The sequence below is a fragment of the Rattus norvegicus genome, chromosome 4, assembly GCF_036323735.1.
Source record: "Rattus norvegicus strain BN/NHsdMcwi chromosome 4, GRCr8, whole genome shotgun sequence".
Lineage (NCBI taxonomy): Eukaryota > Metazoa > Chordata > Mammalia > Rodentia > Muridae > Rattus > Rattus norvegicus.
In genome coordinates this window covers 16,032,322-16,053,015 of record NC_086022.1, presented here as the reverse complement: position 1 = coordinate 16,053,015, position 20,694 = coordinate 16,032,322, and the positions used below count along the sequence as shown (strand labels likewise).

The window sequence follows — 20,694 nt, the reverse complement described above, 5'->3', positions numbered from 1 at the left end:
GGCGAGACAATCCTAGCCCTGGTGCCCTGATAGGATCGGCTACTGCATGTTAGTTTCCGGAAGATTAGGATATGAAATTAAACATGTTTCCCAGGCCGTGGCTGAGTCATGAAGAGGAAACTGCTCTTTACTAGTTCCTGTATGTTTGGTGAATTATTCAGCTTCTCCAAAAGCCACTTTCCTCCATGGTTAAATGGTACTAACAGTACCTCATAGAGCTGTTGTGAGAATTAAAAATGTCAAACCTCAGGGCTAGAAAGATCGCTCAGAAGTTATGAACACTTAGTGTTCTTGCTATAGACCCAGGCTTAGTTCCCATAACCAGTATTTTGGCTCCCAAACATCAGCACCTTCAGGAATTGAGTCTCAGGAATTCAGACCTCTTCTCACCTCCGCAGGCGCTGTACGCATATGGTAGGTACGCATTTTCTATGTATAAGCATAGAAAAAAGATAAACTTTAAACAGTTAAGTGCCTTTGCACTAGGAGGAGAGCATTTTATTGGTGCCATCGTTCTGACCGCTTAGACTGTAGTACTCTCCAGAACACAACAAGTATGCACTAAAAGAAGGGAGAGGAATGGGTTCATATGCGGCGTGAGCAGGAAGTTGTAGGGTCAGGCATACCTGTAACAATGCCCTGAGGTAGTCAGCAACAGTAGTCAAGTTTAGCAACATTAAAGTGTAAAAAATAAAAGTCTCTCATTAAATTACAAAGGGTCTTGAGTATGAAATTTGAACCTGGCTTCCTAAGTCTCATTTTTTCTTAATACTGCTTAGTTTCCCTATTATTTTTAGTGCCCTTAAGTGTGTTCCTTAAGTATAGAATTCAAAATGAGATTGGCATCTTTCAGGAACTCGTCATTCCTCGGGACGTCTGCATTTCAGTGTGACACTCACAGACTACGAGGATACAATCCTTTTGGCACTGTCATTTGCGTCTCAACAGGTTCTGGAACCTTCTACCTCTCTTCTCCAGCCAACCCGATCTTTTCAAGCTTTTCTCCTTGAACAATTGTGTCTCTGACAAACTTTGGTTTGTCTGCCTTGCTGTAAGCTTCTCTGAAGACCTTCACCCAGAGTACCCACCTACCCACCCAACCACCCACCCACCCACGAAATGTGGACACGTGAATGCAGCTGGGCAAACTTAGGAAACCAGAGCCGCCAATCTAATCTTTCTTTGTGACCTAAGAGACTACAGTAATTGCAGCATTCTGTTCAGTGAGAGCAGGGTCTCTAAGTAAATACAGTTTGGAGGCAATCGGGTAACATATTGGATTGTATATGCCACAAAATGAAGTTGGTTAAACAGAGAAGACAGAATGGAAAGATGATACAGCCCTTGAAAAGCAAAGAGAAGGGGTTCACTAGTGGCCAGAGTCCTCCCAGACCAGCCTCTAGGATGCCCAGTATATTGGTGCTGTGTCCTGTGTTTGTGATCCTGAATTTTTAACTTGAAAACATCTCTCTCTCTCTCTCTCTCTCTCTCTCTCTCTCTCTCTCTCTCTCTCTCTCTCTCTCTCTCTCCTCTCTCTCAGAGCTAGCTCGATTCTATTGCTTCAACTCAAACTTCCTCTAAAACAGATTCTGAATGGTCTTTGGCCCAGCCTCCTCTCCAGAAAAAAGTTATTCTTCCAGTCGTTTGCATTATGACCGTCTTAAAAGTCAGGATTCTTTGTACTGTCTCCAGATATTCAGACTCTCTCAATTTACAGGTAATTCTAAGATATCTGTGGTCATGATCCCTAACAAAACCGGATCCCTAACAAAACCGCATTGTAACAATTGTCTGATACTTATTTAAAAATAGACATCCCCGGGGTTCTCAAGTGCAGTGTACACTCTGCATGTTTACTTTCACGGGTTCATTTTTTATTTGAAAACTTGGGAAATACTGTTGCAATCTGCCTATCACATCGGTGTCAAAATCACTGGAGCACTTAAAGACCACTAGGCGTTCCAATGCATTCCGGAAGCTCGGGGCATCCGCAACCTGTTCTAATCTACACTCACGCACTCTGCAGTCCGGCCACACCACCCTGCACAAATCTCCAGGTTTGCTGCCCTGCTGGCTGCTGTGTCAGAGTTCATGCTGCCCTTTTCTCAGCTGGGCAACTAAAACATTCAACAGCTCACTTCGAATCCCACCCCACCTTTCCTACCACTCTTCCTACCACCAAGTAGAACTTTCTTCCTTTGAATTCCCACAACACCTTGTCCCATACACTGCTATATCTATTTTTGCAAGATTGGTACCCATAATTTAAGTGTCTCAGATGACTGCGATTCTGTTTGTGTTGGGCCCTCCTTGTACCTAACCTTGTGCCCAGTATTAAAGGATTTGTTTACTGAGTATTGTGTAAATAAGTGAGCATACAAGTGTAGACTTCTTTCACCCTGTGTCAGCGGTTTAGAAGTAGTAGGAAATGGTGTACAACATTGGCTTCAGTTGGTGGCTACAGTGTTTTTATTGATTTGTTTTTCTTTTAAGTTAGCATCTCATTGGTAAGCTTGAATAGGCCTCTTTAAATATGACCCCTTGACTTTGATCAAATAACAAGAAGACTAGATAAATATCTTTTAAAATATCAAGGAACATAAACTTCGTTTTACAGAAGCATTTGGGCTAAAACCCACATGCTGTGTAACATACCATAGAAGGCCCGTTTCTTTCTGTCGCTGGCAGCACCATGCACAATACACTCAAGGAAATTGCCTCTATTCCAAAGAAGAATTTTTTGAAGACTAAGAATAAACAAATCTGAACAAAACAAAACAGAGTAAAGCCAAACTGTGAGTAAATCTGGAACCAAAACACCTAATGCTAAAGGGGGAAAAATAGAGAAGCAGCTACTGTGGTTCTAAGAGACTGTGAGCTCAAATCCTTTCATGTTTTCATCCTACAAAATTTTAGGTCTTCCTAAATTTGTCTAAGCTGACTTACTTTTCTGCAGGGAGATATTTTTTACTGTCCAATGTTTGGATGCCAATTTTTTTGTAGCACAAACTGAAGTTAATTTTGCAGCCAGTTAGCGTATAATTTATTTGAAAAAGCTCAAATTAGATATCTCCATGCAAGGTAGCGCTTTAAAAATACAAAGCGGTGGATAGTTGGTACTCATTTTCTGTCTGGCCTAAATGGTGTTTATGGAGGAGACTGTGTACTTTTCAGCTTGATGGCCGTGTCCTACAGGCAATGCTCCCTTTCTTTGACTTCACTCTTGAGGGAACAAGAGATAGTGGTATGCGAGATTTTTTTTTGGTTTTGTTTTGTTTTTTTATAGACTGTAGAAGGTGATAGGACAGTCACTCCCTTCCTACTTATTATGCGGAATACCCCTATTATGTAGACACCCCTGTAGCGAAGGTCCTGATTCTAAGGTCCTGTTCCCCAATTGGTTCTTAATCTGTCAGTAAAGAAGCCATGGTCCAGTAGCTGGGCAGAAAGGATAGGCAGGACTTCTGGGTCTCTGAGGGCAAGAAAGGGGTGCTAGGGAGGCAGAGTTCACCATGCTTCTGATGGAGAAAAGTTGACCAGTCATGTGAGATGGCGAAAGGGAGTGGCCACACAGGTGATTCCAATGGCTGGGTGGTCAGGGATATTTATCAGGGACTAGATGTAACGGAACAACTAAAGTTCAGGCCAGGTGGGGTATGTGGAGGTGAGGGTGTTGATACGAGCTTCCTAGTAGAGGAAGTTTAGTAATGTCCAGCAGTTATGCTAAGAAGGCAATTTGAAAATTAACAACCTGGGAGTGTCTTTTAACCATGGATTCAAGGGAAGCTGGGTAGGGACTGGGGTAGCGTGGCCCATTCCTGGAGCTTAGGTGGGGTAGCAAAAGCTATGCAATATATTTGTTTGACCTCAATTTCATGGGACAAGGAAGCCTTTAGCTTCAAGGCCCAAAGCCCCAGTAAAATATGCCTACACTTAGATTCAATAAAGCATGGACAATCATGTAGAAAAGGGACTGGGAAAACAAGGTTTGCTCTAAGGCTGAGTGTAGAAACCCCCAAAACCATCTGTTTAGTGTGTCTGTGGCCTTTCTCTGAAATGTGTCTTCTTGTGATTGTGAAACAAGACTTCTTCTGAAGTGGGGCAGACCTCAGAGTAAACAAGGGGAGCAGAGGGGCATGGTGGTAAGGTATTTAGGCTTGTGCATTGTTTTTGAGAAATAAGGTATTGGTTTCTATGTCTCCTTTAGAAAGTAAGAAATTCCAGTTCCTGCTGGCTCTCAGGCCGGGAGGAGGGTGGTACAAAAGAAAGTGTAAGGAGAAAGACAGTAACAGAAGAGACTTTGCTTCCAAGCCCTTTTGCATTCTGAGCCCCAGCACTGCGCTACTGTCCCAGCTGTCAGGATAATGAGGGTCTGTGCCACCTCTCCTAACCCTATTCTCTCATGCTCTCATGCCATCAGGATCTTAAAATTAAGAATGCGTGGACAGGACTTGGAATATAACTCAATAGTAGGGTATTTTCCTAACGTGTGATGCTGATTTGACCCCCCCACACCCATCCCTCAAAAACCATTTATTTATTAAAACCACATGCGGACCAGCAAAGGTCGAACAGGAGTTCTGATGTCCCTCCTTCTCATCGTCACTTTCCAATTCTTTGTATCTGGAAGAGTTCATGAATATCATCTGGTCCTTTCCTGCAGGGCCACTGAGGGCAGATAAGGTACATTTTCGATTTAACAGTAGGCTCCCTTGCTGTCTACCAAGAGAGGCACAGCAGAGAACCTATTGGAGGAGGCTTGCTCTGCACCTCCCAGGCCAATGGCTGCACACTTGGCTTCCACACTGTTAGTGGGCTTTGCCTCTTGTTTCTGAGTCTCAGGTGTTGATTAGGCTTCGCTGGCTGGGCATCTTCTTTCCCAGGCTTCTGGACCAAGGGTGGCAAAGGGAGGGGGGAGCCTACTCCCACTGCTCCATCTGACTTTGAGAAACCTAGGCAGAGCAGAAAGGCATGATTTCCCTGAGAGCTAAGTTACCTGATAGGCAGCCGAGTTGCACAATAAGAAAACTATTGATTTCTGGGAGTTTTGTCATTTTTTTCCTTTTTCACATCATCATTATCTTTTCAAACGCCCCTTAACATCAGGATTATGTTAACTGGGTGGCAGAGAACACAGCAATTGGGGGAAAAAGTGTGTAATAGTAAAATTAGTGATTCTCTGACCCTCCACAGAAAGAGCAGTGAGGCTCACAAGTTTAAAGGAATTGTTCAGTTGGGTGACGCTGAAGGGATGCAGCCTTGTTATTAACATTGAAAAGTTTAATTACATTTCATTATACTATGCTAGCTTCTCTTAATTGCTAAAAGGGGACTATGAAAGGAAAACCAAAAAGGCATAATCTCTAGGAGCTTTTCCCCTCGGCTTTGTAATGTAAATGTGCCCGTGTGGATATTAAAACTCACACATTCCATCCATCTCACCAGCGTTTAAGGGGAGGGTCACCTGACTTCACCTAGAGCCGCCCACTCCCTCTCCCAGAGGAAATCCAAAAAGTGAGAGACAGACAGACTTGGGTATAACCCAGGTTTTCATGCTGTGAGATGTAAATGACCCTGATTGAATGGGAATCCAGTGAGGTGGCTAGTGGGGGGTGGGGGGAGAGACAGGAGGGAGAGAGCGAACGCCAGAGAAAGAGGAGAGAGAGAGAGAGAGAGAGAGAGAGAGAGAGAGAGAGAGAGAGAGAGAGGAGCGCTAGAGAGAGCTGCATGCTTCATCTTTGAGGGGAGGGAAAACAAAAGACCTCAGGAGCAGTTTTGTGTTGCTGTGTCTGGCTTCAAGAAGAAAATTCTAGACCTCTATGCCGGCAAGACCAAAGCTCAGCTAAGACTTCTTCTCCTAAGAAGATAATTTTATTAAAGGATGGGTTGGATCAGTACAGGTGGTTTGAGGAGAAGCTGACTGAGGACCATGGAAAGGTGGGAGAGGACGCGCGGCTCCTGGGCTTCCTCTGAGCTCAGCTCCAGGTTAGTAAGCTTAAGCGGACGGCTCTGGCTTCAGGATTTCTAATCTGTCTATGTGTGTGTGTGTGTGTGTGTGTGTTCTATTTATAGCCCACATACCCTCCTGTTCTCCAACCCCTGGGTAAAACAGTGCCATATTCTGCCAGATGTGGACCTAAACTTGCTTTGACTCTCACTTTGTATACCAAATGCCTCTCACTGGCTTCCGGAGCTTTTGTTTAATACAGCCAGCCAGAGCCATCATGATGTCTCCTTCTGAGCCACAATGTGTGCCTCTGCCCGAGATTGTCGGGTGGCTGTTTGGAGAATAGTTAGCATCTTGCCCCACCAGGCTGCAAATGCATGTCGAAGGCTTTGTGAGATGTTGTGAAACGGCAAATATCTGCTGACTTGGCATTTTGGCTAATGTCAGAATAATTCTCAGATAACCCACCACATCTGCCTTATCTGAATTCCCCACAATTGAGTTCAAATATTATAAGTTTGAAATGGCACCCCGTCAACAAAGGCACACCCCAGGTATTCTCCCAGTAATGTATTTTACCTCCTATTGAAGCTAGAGCTTTAAAAAAAAATAATCTTAATGTGCCTGGGTTTGGAGAGAGAATACAGTGCAGTATGATTAAATTAGGTTCAAAGCCTTCCCCCCGCCCCCATGAGTGGGTACAGATGTGTGTAAATCAAATACACAATTTCTCTCACTTCTGGCTTTGCAGATAGAGTGTCTTTTGTTCCAGCGTGAGTATTTCCCCGTGTTTTTACAAAGAAAGCATTCCCAGTGCTTTGGTGAGAGCTGGAGGTTAGTGTGCCAATTTGCCATTGTGTCCTGGTCAAGAATCTGCTCCATTCTGAAGTAAACTGCCCAGAGGTATTAGTCAGAACGCTGCAGGAGGGTGAGGAGTGGGAGAGGAGCCCTTTCTCTTCCTGTCTCTCTCTCTCTCTCTTTTTTTTAAACTCAGAAGTGTCTAATTTCCATGATTGTCAGAGGAAACGGGAGGGCATCTAGTTTTGAATAGGATGCAGGTCTGTTTGGTGGGATTGCCTGACACTCTATTCCCCAAGATGTTCAGAGCGGAGGGGATCAGATTTGCGGTGGACTATTTAGGAAAATGTTCTGTGAGGGTGACTGGCTGCGTCCCTTTGGACCAAATTAAGATGCGCTCTGGCAGTGCCGGAGACGCTGCGAGCTGACATTTTCTTGTGAAGCTGGTGAAAAATGGCTCCATATCTCTCCTCCCGTCCTGAGGAGATGGTCTTCAAGTGCTGAGCCCTTCGCCAGCATTGTGATTTGCTGTGCTGGGTGTCTTCCGAGAGGGGACAGGCTGACTCGTGGCTCCTTTCAGTTTGCCTGCCTTTTAAAATCTCGGCTTGAATGGAGAGTGGGTGGTGACGGTTTTACTTGAAATACAAACTACCCAAAGCAAAGCTAGCAGCTCATCACTTCCCGGCAGTCACAGGATTCCATTTTTAAAAGGGTAGATTAGATTTGTTGGGACATGACACGAAGCACTTTTTGCGTGCAAGTCAACGATTTCTCTAAGAAAATGCCCCCTCTCGTGTGACCCTCCCCTCGTATTTGGACTTTGGGCAGGGAAAGTGGCAGGTTAAAAACCTAGGGGTACCTGCCCATCATCTGTCTCAGAGAATATAAAGCTGCCATTTCCTGTCCTGTGTTTTTTCTCTCTTGTCTGAACCCATTGTGCTAGAGGAAAGCTGGGTCCGAGCGCTACAAGGCACGGAAGGAATCCACTTCTATGCTGTCCTACACGAGTGCTTATGAAGGAATTCCTGTTCGGAGCAGGTGGTGGAGGTGTCAAAGCAGCTCACCACGCCTTTGCTCCTTTATTCAGGCTCCAGTTTGTGAGAGCTCCCACCAGCAGAGGCAGGATCCACTTTAGCAGAGGGCTGTGGGTGAGGAAGCATGTGTTGTTGGGGTGTGTAAAAATCCACTGTTCTCTATTGCACAGCATTGCAAAAATGATTCTGGGAGCATGCAGGATGCTCCTGGGAAGGGGGGCTGGATTCCTCGTGGTTTAGGCGTAAGGGGCAGTGCTAGAGAACTTAGCCACTAAAGAAGGCAACAGGAGGATGCAGAAGAGTGCAGTGATGTGCACACTAAACAGCAAGAATTGTTCCTTAGAGTCTTACAATGTGATAGTCCCCAGCTATAGACATTTGAAAAAGCACCCTCAGTGCTTCCTGAAAAATGCTATGAGGTCAACTTTCTACTAGCACAAGGGTGACTTTATTTACTTCCGCGATTATAGTGGCATCACGGTCACTGTGCCACGGAAGGGTATCCCTGTAAAGGGTTATAGCATGAATTCCTTCCTGTATGGGGGGACGAGAGCACGTATTTCCTTGGAGTCTGTTGGAAGTAATTTGATCGAGGTACAAGATTATCAAGGCCATCCATTATCCCAGCATGTAGAGCTGGTTCCATGCAGAAGTATGGGTATGGGACATGGTGTGCTTTGGGAAAACTGGTGTGATAGAACAACGGATGAGACAACAGGCAGCACAATAAACACAGGAACCTCAAAGTTCATGAGATGATTGGCAGGTCACCCTTCCAGACTGTTGATGATCCCCCAGGACAAAGTGCTTCAGCCTAAGACACTGCGGGTGTGGATGGCCAGATGGCATGTGTCTACGCCAAGGATCAGTTTCCCTTAGTTGTTTCCAAACCTGGCCAGCACTCAACACAAACACGCAAACCAGAAGAGTCATGAAGCTTTAGAACTTACCACTGAGCTTCACTCCACCCAACCCCCACCTCCACGGAGTCCCTAATGAGGGCTGAAAAGGGAAAAGCCACGTGCTAAAATATTCCTCTGCATTTGAATGTAGAACATAAAAATATTCTTAGGAGTAAAACTGGTTTTTCATAAGATGCCTGTGGCACAGAAAGGAGGTTGAAATAGAACAATCAAATTTTAGATAAAGATATTTGACTCATATTTAGTCCTTGAAATATTTGTTAGCATAGAACTAAGAAACCCCAGGAAGACTTAATGCAGCGGGGACCGGTTTCTGACATCCATTTTCTCTGTCATTTTCAGGATTCTATGACCTAAAATTCTATTTTAAATTGTTATTAAAAGCCTTGGTACATGGCAACATGACAGTAAGCAGGCAAAGCCATAATGAGAGGCTCTGAGCTTAAAATACTTCGGGTCTGTGTTCGGTTTGGGGTACGTTTCCCCCAAAGTCTGTCACATCACCAGCTTTTGTTGAGAGACACAAAACTTGCAGCAATCTGACTGGGTCCTCGGTTGCTTCCTATGAAGATAACATCTTATTGGAAATGAAAAACAGTTTGTTATTTTGACTGCAGTAGATTTTAAAATCAGAATCTTATTACTTTGTGGATTATGAGTCCATGCTACTCACAGATATCAGTGGTGAAAGTTTGCTTATACTGTACCGGATCATTGCCGAGTTCTCGTGCTGAGGATAGCTGTCACACACTAAAAGGTGTGTGCTTTCCAAAAGCGGGGGACGGGGTGGGAGGGTGGGGGGGTGGTCCCCTTTCCTCTTTTGGGTGGCCCACTATCCATCAAGGCACTAAGTACACATCAAATCCAAAGAGTGATAATGACCTGTATGGTGTTTGACAGCTTAATATCCACCTTGTAGGAGAATGTTTGTTGATATTATAATTTGTTGTTCACTATCATTTAAATCGGCAAAGTAAGACAGACTTCAGAGTATTTAAGGAAACTCACATTTGTGTGTTTGAAAGAGGAAGCTCCTTGCAAGGTTGATGGGAGGAAGAGTGTGTAAATAAGAGACCACCATTGGGTCCTCTCAGAGGTAAACCAGTCCTGTAGGCAATTCAGAAGATTTTAGGCTGGATTTTTATAATGTTCTCCACCCAAGAACAAATTTCAAGGAACTCCATGAGCCGTTCTACTGGAGTCAAGAGTTCTACTAAGCACTGTTCACAGAAGTGCACACCCAAAGCAGTAGGAAAGGCCATAGAATAAGAGGCAAGACATTACTCCTGTGGTTTCTTTCTTTACTAAGGGCCTAGAAAATGGCCTATGAAAAACCTTTTACTAGAACAACTGTGTATGCTCTGTTTCCTTCCTTCCTTCTTCCTTTTTCTTCCTTCCTTCCTTCCTAACTCCCTCCCTCCAGCCCTTCCTTCCTTCTGTCCATGAAACAAGCTAGCACTGTGGTACACTAACTGACCTTTAAACCTTACATTCAAATGATCCTCCTGCCTCAACTCCCAAGCTTCCTGCCAGGAGTAGTTAGGATTCCAGGTGTGCAATATGACGCTCAGCTGCTTTGCAACCAAAAGCCTTCCTCGGAGGTCTTCCAAAGCTTCATGTTCATGTAAGATCTTAGCATATGCTCTTTCCTTCGCCAAAACCTTCTCGAGCTCAGTTTTCTGGCTTAAAGAGTCCTTTACTTCCCTGAGAAATGGGCTCAGGGTTCATTGTGCTTTACAATACTTACTAGGTGTGTAGATGATCATTTTTATGTATCACCATTTGGTTAATATTGGTGTGTACTAGGAGGCAGAACCTTCCGAAGCTAGACCTCAAGCTGATTTTACTCAAAGGAACAGTTCGTAGGTATTGTGCTATGTCAGCTTACATGTTGAGTGTGTATTGGATGGTTGCTGAGTGAGTAACTGACTGGCAAGAATTATTACTGAGGAAACAACATTGATCCAAGACATGGTGCTGGACAGAAAGCAATCCTCTGCATTGACAAGGTCAATAGTCCTTTGACAGGGACTAGATGAGCCCCTCATTAGGAATTTCCATCTTGAAAACTACTGGAGTGATTGTTGTTGCAATGTTTTAAACATTGTTATGTATGTAAAAGCATTCATTCATTAATCCTGAACAAAGCTGTGGTATGTTTGTTCCTCTTAGCTCTTCCCTGCTAAAATTCTTAGTTTTCTGCATCTCTACTCTCATCACAATAGGGTTTTCTTTTCTTTCTTTCTTTTTTCTTGCATCTGGTTCTTCCTGGGTCTCATGTGAAAGTTGTTACACCTTTCTGACCAAGCTATGAGTTATCATATGAGGCTAGAAAGCTCTCCTAAGATATAACTCTTCCAAAGGTACTTGCTTTTTGAACAAAGTCGTGTGCTATTTAGTGCTGTGCCTACTGATGTGAGGCTGCACAGCAGAGGACACTGTGGAGACTGTCTGCAAGGCACTTTCTTAAAGACTTAGGGGAAAACTAGACTCCTCTTCATGAGTCTGTGAGTGAGAGTGTCACCATATATATATATATATATATATATATATATATATATATATATATATATATATGTGTGTGTGTGTGTGTGTGTGTGTGTGTGTGTGTACATATGTACATAGATGTACATAGATGTATATGTACATGTATATATCATATAAAAAGAGAGCACAAAATAAAGGACTTAAGGAAGAGGTGAGACTTCTGGCAAACCAGGGATAATAAGTGACATTGAGATGATCAGAGAGGAGAAAGGACAGCTTAGCATTATGGACAAAAGCTGAATAAAAATGGCCAGGGTGATGTAATGCAGGTATGTTAAAGTCATGTGAGTATACTACTCGGGGTTTATTTCCCAGATAAGATGGGTGTTGGGAAGGCCTTTGTCCATGAATTCATATCATTCCATGCAAGTGATAACCTTGGGATTCTGAGGGTTAACACAGTTAGCACTTATACCCTTGGATCCTGGGATTTACTTCCCGCTTGCCTTGAAGTACCCTGTTTCAGCATTTAGAACTAATCTCAAAGAACTTTTTTTTTGTCAGAGGTGCTTTTAAAGATTCTTTTAGCAATATCGATCACTTTAATTGAGGCTTACTGAAAGGACTCAGCATAGCTCTCTTGTGGTTTATGCTCTATAAATATATCATCATCTTATTGATAGACAGATTTTTATTTCATTGCATTCTTCCTAACACCCAGTGGAAACCTAAACTCCCCATCAGAGCATGGGGGGAGGAAGCTGTCTCTCTGGTCTTCTACTATGACTCTAAGAATCATTTAGAAATATATCCTTCATGTTTCTAACCTCTAAAAGTCAATTTTTGGACTTTACTGTCAAAAATCTTGCAAAGGATATATATGTGTATCTATATCCCTCTCATTACATATATATATACATATATATATTACATATATATATATATATATATATATATATATATATATATATACCCTCTAACCAGTGTGCTAGTAAAGTTACTGATAGTTTCCAATTCACTAGATAGATAGGTTTCATACATGGTATAGGATATATTCAACTCTTTGAAAAGTCACTAATCTAGGGTTTGTTTTGGTTTTTGATTTTTCCCCCCTCTGGTTTAGATGGAAATATTAGTCTTTTTATGGTAAGTCAGGGTGAGTATCTTTTTATAAAGTGGAATTCCTCTTAGGACTGCTTACGAATAAATGCTTTTGTAAACATCCCTGGACAAGGTATCACACACATGGTCATTTAGGTGTCTTTACCAGGACAATAGGATATCACAGCCCCTTTCTAACGCCTGCATGCATGACCTTCAGTATTTGTTAGGTACAGCGACACTTTAAACAGTGAAACTTTTCCATCCCTCTTCGATTTCAAAAGAAAAAAAACTATAAAAGAGCTGGAATTGGCTCATAAAATATGAAATTCCGCTCTGGGCATGTCCTGTCTATGATCAATCGTTCCCATTGTGCAGCAAGCTTTTATGTGTATAGGACCGCACGAGGCAACTTACCTTTGCAAATTTATAGCGGCCACTCTAGAGACGATCAGTCTCTCAGGATTGGTGCGCTGCTATTTAAGAAGATTCTTTGCTAAGAAGTTCCATACACCTAAATGGACAGCAAAGAAAGTGATTTCAAATCATTGATACATATATGAAGAGTTGATATTCTTTAAATCCCAAAAATGTATTTTTAACTGATTGTCTAGAATGTTCTGTGTCCAGACCTGAGTTGAGATCTACCTAAAAGACTGATGTTTTCTGATTATGTCTTAACAACCATTCTAGCCAGGTATACGAAACTGTACTGTTACTTTGACATGTGTGAGCCTGAAATGTTCTCTTCAAGGAGCATGCTAATTATAAAAATGGTTCTTCTATGAAGCCTGCCCTGTTCAATGCTCTCTAGATTCTAGCAAATCTCAGTGTCTGTCTTAACCCTAGGAATGTACACATGTTTTTCTATTATATCGTGTATGTAGTGCTTTTCTACTTAGAGTTCATTCTCCCAAAGTCTCCTCTTTGTTTATGATTGGGCAATTGTGTCATTGCCTAATAGAGGATGACAATACAGGTCTTATGGAGTTCACTAGTATCTTATTAAAGAAGCTGGTCCTTTTCTTGTCTACATCATGGGAGAAGGACTTTATGTTTAAAACTTTATGTTTACTGAAAATTAGTGCAAAAACAACCCACAAAATCGAATGCTCAAATGTAAGCCGTGGAAGGCAAAATGAAAGGAAGTAAAGCTCAATAATTTGATATGTGATATTACTTTATATAGAATAGAAGTTATGCATTGTGTTAGTCTTTTAAAAATCTATTCATTAAACTTTATGTGTATATGTGTGTGCTTGAGTGTATGTACATACTTCCTGTGTGCACAGGAACCTACAGGAGTCAGAAGTATCAGCTCCCCAGGAACTGGAGTTAAAGAAAATGGAGAGCCTCCAGTGGGTGCTGTGATCTGAACTTGGTTGACCTGCAAGAGCAGCCAGTGATCAGCTCCATGTTCTTCTTTTTGTCTGAACCTATATTCCATCTTCCCTCAGCCCAGTGGTCCTTTGTATCCCGTCTACTGTTACTATGAGTAGGTGAAGAGATGTCTTATTTCTGGAGTTGGAGTGCTATGAGTGTAGTCTCCAGACAAGAAACATCAGCATCAGTTCAGAGGTCATTGTAAACAGAATCTCAGGCCTCATCTCAACCCATTGAATCAGTGTCTTAACATTTTACCAGGACTCCTACATGGAGTATTCTTTGATAATGTTTGAAGGACAGTGTTTGGAAAAAGTTCTCATATGAAGGTTCCATTGATCTGTGTAGCCCATGGCTTAGCTGATAACTTGAGGACACATTGTGAATAAGGAGTTTATTTTATGAGCTGTAACACAGGGAAGTAATCTTTTGACATTAATTCTCCCATGACCCAGGAAAGAAAGAAGCTAAGATCCTTCTCCCTAAGCCAACTCCTTCTACACACTAGTGATGCACACAGAAATAGCAGGAAAGTCTAGAATGAAGTCTGGATTTTAGCAGATATTAAATCCAGAAAACTGGACAGCTTCCTCTGGCTCTCAAACCTCAATTTCCTTTTCAGTAAAGTAAGGATTAAAATACTTCTTGGCAATGCTTTTCTAATATTAGTGATGAGACAAGAATTCCTACAGCATGTTTGGCACAGCAAAGGCACTCAATAAATAAACAGAAGCTACAGCTGATATCATCATATACCAGTTTCCTTTGGCTGCTTGAGGACGCTGAGATGTGATCGTGTCCACTACCATCTTCTAGGGATTTGCCTCGGGCACATCTGGGCAATGGTCACTAATGTTCCACTTGGTTTGACACCTGAGTCCAAGGAGACAATCTAATGGCCATCATGTTCTTACTTTACATGAATACTAAGAATACAATAAATGGTCCTAAAGATCCAAAAGAAGAGACTTGATATTCTTCATATTAGTTCCCTCTTTCCATTCTGGACACTACCCAATAACACTTGTCAAAAAGCATTAAGCTCAGAAATTTCCAGGAAAGAGTTGCCCTGTTATCTAAGATACAAGATTTTAGCTTGGGAGTATACGATGTTCATTTGTAGAACCAAAAGTCATTTCTCTTACAACATTAGAAAGCCAAATAGTCACCGGAGTGACTATTTAGGGTAGTTAAGTAGGGGAGATGCTAGTTAGTGGACATAAAATTACAGCTAGAAGCTACAAATTTTTTCAAAAAGTTTATTCTATAATAAGATGGCTAGAGTTGTCGATAAATTAACAAGTAAAGGAAGGTGGGTTATATGTGCTCTCGTCACTAAAATGCTAATTTTGTAGCATGGTGAGCATGTTAAGTAGCCACATTTTACTATGCTGCACTGTAAATGTTCTTAAAAGCACATCACATGATACTAGATAAAAGTACATGTTATCTGTCAATTAAGAAGTATAAATGCAATTTCATCTAGGGGGGATTTCTTTTACTTATTACAATGTGGGAGCTTAAACCCAGGGCTCTGTGCATGGTAGGTGTATGTTTTACCGTTTCCCTCCTTCTCCAACTCAAATGGAAATTTTAATATTACAACTTTGACATCATTGTTGCACTCTAGATTACAATGTAGTACTAAAATATTGTATCATGCAGGAAATCATATAAGTTATAAAAGGTCAATGTTCAGAGAAAACTTTTAGAACAATTGTTTTATTTATTTATTTTTTCATGTATTTATTTAATTTTGAAGTTTTATCTCGAGAAAGCTAATACTTTTATCTTGGAAAATAGGAGAAATGTGTGATAAAATTTTCACACATAAACTTACACTTGAAGTTATCCAACGATTGTTAATATGCACATTATTTTGTTATAGCAATATGAAAGAAAATAATAGGTCTTTTGCTTAATTAACAGTCTTTGGTCACAACTCTACATTCATATGACTCTTTCGGATAACTAATGAGTTTATCACAACATGATATTCAAGTTCTCATGTGGAAATTAACATTGCCACATGAAATCTGTCTTTTGGTCGTTGACAATGTAGTGGACAATACGAGCATCTAATTAAGCATCTTTAGATTCTACTTTTCATTATACAGAGTTTAATGCTTCCATACCGAGAATATTCAAATGATCCTTTTAAAAGTCATCTACTATTATTTACTTAGGTTAGGTGACTTTCTCAGTTGTTAAATGAGATTTATCTGATCTCCTTAGTGCTGTGTGTATTAGCCTAGAATTGAATTCACAACCCTAAAGCAGAGAGCCTTTTGTCCTCGGGTGTCCAACCCATGCTTTTAAATGGGTTAGAATCTCACATTGCAAGTCCTAAAATATTAAATATTTATTCTTTATTTCTACTACAATTTCTAACTCTGGGAAGCTTGAGATTACTCAGCGTGGAGAGTGTTATTGTTATTTACTTTGCACTAATTCCTGAAGAGATTCTCTAAGATAATTGTCTTCCTAAGCATGTGTGCTAGCCCTATTTGCATACCATGAGCTGATGAGCACTTTAAGCAAAGGTTCTGTATTGTTTTCCCCCAGATTTGGTAAGCTGATAACAATATAGGGCTCTTTAGTTCCATACAAAATCTCTCTATTCGGTGTTAGTCGTAGGTGTGTGAACAACGACACATATGTGGCAGACTGACTACCACTCAAGGAGGGAGGACTATATCACTCTACCTGGACCTGCCAAAGAATAAGAACTGCCAAAGCCAAGAATTAACATCACTCCTTCAATTGCAGAAAAAGGAAAGGGTATTTGGACAGAAAAACAAACAACAAAGCGTCACTTAAGATACGTAGAGAATGTTGTGGGGTTAGTGATATGATGGTTCAGCAGTTAGGAACACTGGCTGCTTTCCTAAAGGACTCGGGTTCAATTCTTACTTCTTATATGTCAGCCCATTACTTCCTAGTCTATAAAGTTAGTACCAGGGAATCAGATGTTCTCTTGTGAGCTACACACATGCAGACGCACACACACACACACACACACACACACACTACTTAAAAGAAATTAAAATTACAAAAAGAATGTTGTGTCTTAAAGAACAGCGGCAGAGTCAACATACATGCAGGCTATAGGAAGATGAACAAGAATGAGAGGAACGTCATTAATAATGGGGTATCGTCTCATGACTGGCGCCCTGGTCATAAAACTTTCTCTTCATTTTATATAAAAGTATGTGCAATGGTGGGTGTATTTACTTTGCAGTGTCCAAACGAAACCAACAAAACCCCACAAAACAAAACCCTTCCACACATGTGATTTTTCCCAAGTGTGCCTTAGCACATGAAAACACATTTCACTGTGTAGAATAATGAAGGAGAATTTTAGAAAAAAACAGAAGTTAGCAGAATTATAAATGCTGTCATTTCTGTGTCTACGATACTTAAAGGGATTTTTATGAGTCTACTTTAGCATATCCCTTTCATTCGCATTACAATGATCTATCCATGTACCTGCTATGTTTTAGGCATTTTTCCAGGTGCTTAAGATATGGTAATAAACACAGGAGGAAAAAAATCTTCATGAGACCAATAATGCAAAAGTTAACTTAGTAGAATTTAATCATCGCCATTATGAGGAAATTTAAGTGAGTTGTTGTCTCAGAGGTATCTTTGGATGGAAAGTAAGGAAAGGCAGTACCACAAACTGAGTCAGGTCCTGGCAGAAGGCTGTTGAGAGTGCTCTGTTACCTGTGCTCACATGCAGTCCAGGAAGACTGCTAATCCTCCAGGCAGCTAGGAATGCAGGGTTAGAATACAGGAATGATGCTCCTGGAAGAGTGCTCATGTAGCAGGCACTAACTCACTGTAGAGATTCAAGCTCCGGGTTCAATGACGGGACCTAAGCATAGAGTGTGGAAGCGAAGTGGACTTTCTGTGGTGAGCACTGAGGCACATTTAACTGAATGGATTAGAAGGAAACAGAAGGCCCAGGCAGAAAAGAGGAGAAGAATGAGAGGCAATTGTGTCTCCTATGCTGAGTGAAGCAGTGTTTTGAAGGTAGGATGAGTATCTGCATCAGCTGCTGTTGCTACATCATGAGAATTCACTAATAATCCCTGGATTTAGTAGAAGAGACATCAAGAGAACAAGAAGAGGAATGTAGACAGAGCACAGATAGTTCCTTAAACTTAAAACTTTGGTTTTAAAATGGAGAGAAAACGGTCAACAGTTGGATTCTTTTTCTTTCAGCCTAATGAGAACACATTTGTGTATTAAAGATAATGATTTAAGAAGGAAGAGGAAGTAAGTAATGGAGGGAGAAGCCACATTTCACTATTTCTATGTGGGTTTGTCGTTTTTTGTACTACCTGGGCCCAAACGTGGTGCTTTACCAGTACGTTACCTTATTGGCTTTGGTTTCTATATTATACTTTGAAACAGGCTCTTACTGTGTTACAGAAGCTGCCCTTGAACTTCCCATCTCTCTGCCCCAGCCTCTGAGTACCTGAAATTACAGGTGCACACCACAATGTCCCGCCTTTGGCAGGAGGGCTTTAGATAGGGAAATGTCTCCCAGAGCACAGGTGGAGAGGCTAGTGTGTCCTATACCTATCAGCAGCAAGAAGCCAGCATCTATAGGCAAAGACATGGGTGGGGAGATTTGGTGCTGGGAGTTCTATGTGTTCTTTTCTAATGAAATTAATTTCTTACTGAAAATTAAAACATGATTAAAGTAGGGTCTATATAGGAGATTATTAAAAGAAACAAGAGGCCCTCAGATCTAGACAAGGGGTAAAATAGTTACATAGAGAAGAAAAGAATGATCACTGGGTGGTATTAGGAGTCTATTGGGAGTCGATGGCCATGTAGAAGTTAGATTTCCTGGGGTTGGTGTGTTTAATGAAGCAAGGGGATCAAGTAGGTCGAGGTGAATAAAACTAGCATGATAAAGGAGATGGGGATGCTGGGTATGTAGAGAATAAAGTGTTAGGAATCGTCCGTAGGACCATGAAGTCTGTGACGGATCAGCAGATTGAAGATCTCAGAAAAACTGAAAGGCAGCCAGTTAGGATCATAGAGGAGAGGAATTCTATAGTTGTCTGTCAGAAGTATCATCATCTTCCACAATGCTCTCAGGTGCCATGATGGTGCATTAAACTGTCTTATTTTAAAAATTGCCCTCATTTTATGCAAACATGGCTGCCAAATGCATGTATTACTACCCATTCCCGCTAATTGGCTCATCCTCTGAACAACTGGCAGAGAGGCACTGCTGATGTTGCAGCTGCTCCTATATTCACAGTTGCCTCTGGGGAGGTAAAAGAGACAGCTAAAAAAAATGGTATCCATGCATTAATATGATCAACATGAAGCCACAGTCCACCCTTGCACTGGTAGAGCCACTCCAGTCTTGGTAGTGATTAGAGTTGGGTGTAATGGTGTTCTATACAAATTGAAGCTAGGCATAGGTCTCAACTTGGATGGCTACTGCTCAGACTGCCACCTGAGGGAATCAAACTATTTCTCCACCCTTTCTGTCATGGAGGCAGAACCCTTATTTCTGACCCTCTTAGGATTGTGAGGCAGACTGATATGATATTATGGTAAAAATGAAGTAGAAATGAGACAAGTTTATCCTGAAAGTGTAGTCTCTCAGTTTTCCTGACAGCACCCTATCCTTCTGCAAGCTGACCAATTCGAAGTTTAATTTGATATAGGCTATTTGGACTAATATGTAGTCATTCATGTACAGTGAGTGGTTGCTATGGAGTGAAGAAAGCCACAATCCTGTAACACCACAGTACACATTTTCAACTTTCAGAGAAAGCAACACAACGAAAAATTATTTTGTCATTAACTGTGTGTGTTTGTGTGTAGGTACATGCAGGTAACTGGGGAGGCCAAGGTAGTCATATCTCTCAGGGCTGGAGTGATAATAGTGTTTTAAAAGTAAGCCATGTGTCACTGGGTAATGGAAACCAAGCATGGGTCTTCTACAAGAGCAGTACAAATTCTTGACCACTAAAAAATCTCTCTAGCCTTCCTATAACACAATTTAAACACTACCCAGTGAATGACCGCTAAACTTCAAAACTTAATTTCAACTTGTAGGCTCTTGGAATATAGTACTTACATTTTGTGAGAATCAGGTGTTACAAGCTTCACTAAATGGACTACTGTTGTCTGTGCCCTGGACCATCTGCTACCCAGCCCTGCTTGCCCTTGGGGGTTGGAAGTGAGGTAGTGCAGAATCAATGATACGGCCTCCAGGAACAGGTGAGAAACACCACAGCAAGTGCCTTTAATACCCTTCATCCAGGCCTTATTGGTCTCAAGAAACCATCTCTCCTCCTCCTCCTCCTCCTCCTCCTCCTCCTCCTCCTCCTCCTCCTCCTCCTCCCGCTTCCTGTGGAATAGAATTTATTTAGAGCATGCGAGGCAAGTTAGGAAGGAGGAAGAGAGACGGGTGTGGGGCGCGTAGAGAGAGAGGCCAGCAGTCAGGAACATGTGGAGTGGGGGGCAAGAGGGAAGGGGAGAAAGGGGTTGGGGAGAGAGAGGAGGGGCAGAGTGAAACTATCTCCTCTAAACAGCAGTTCCTGATTGGCTCACATTGTCTTTACCAGCAATTCTTGGTCTTTCAGGCAGTCCTCAATTAGGTCCTCCTACAGGAGATGCTTTTGGGGCTGCGTGACCCCTGGTGTTTATGCAGAGACAGCCTCTCTGTTCGTCCAATATTTCTACCCTTCTGTTAGGTTTTGACAGTCTCGTGGGATCCCAGGGTATCACTGCCTCAAGATTGTTGACCCCACTTCAGAGGATTCCCATGTACTGGACTGTGCCTGTCTTAGGTTGTCAGGTCTTCCAGGGTATTACCCGTCATTGACTACCAGCCCTCAAAGAGATATAACTCTGGAGGCAAATCACACAAGGGGGAGAAGAGGAACAGCCTACTTGGTGGTCTCATGGATCTCTGCCATCCAGGCTTTGATCACTTCCTTAGGGGGCTGCAATCAGGATTTTTGAGAGCCATCAGCTCCTGCAG

The 20,694-nt window shown here is 41.9% G+C and overlaps 1 protein-coding gene across 23 annotated transcripts in view; it reads left to right on the top strand.

Moving 5' to 3' along the window:
* The window catches only part of Magi2 (membrane associated guanylate kinase, WW and PDZ domain containing 2), a 1,483,910-nt gene that overhangs the window by 709,412 nt on the left and 753,804 nt on the right, over window positions 1–20,694 (top strand). The window contains exon 1 of one of the 23 annotated variants that reach the window (XM_063285373.1): window positions 5,929–5,985. The exons of the other annotated variants lie outside the window; for them this stretch is intronic. The gene's annotated coding sequence lies outside the window, so the exon portion shown is untranslated. Of the gene's footprint in view, window positions 1–5,928; window positions 5,986–20,694 lie in introns of those variants that run through there. 23 annotated transcript variants of the gene reach the window in all.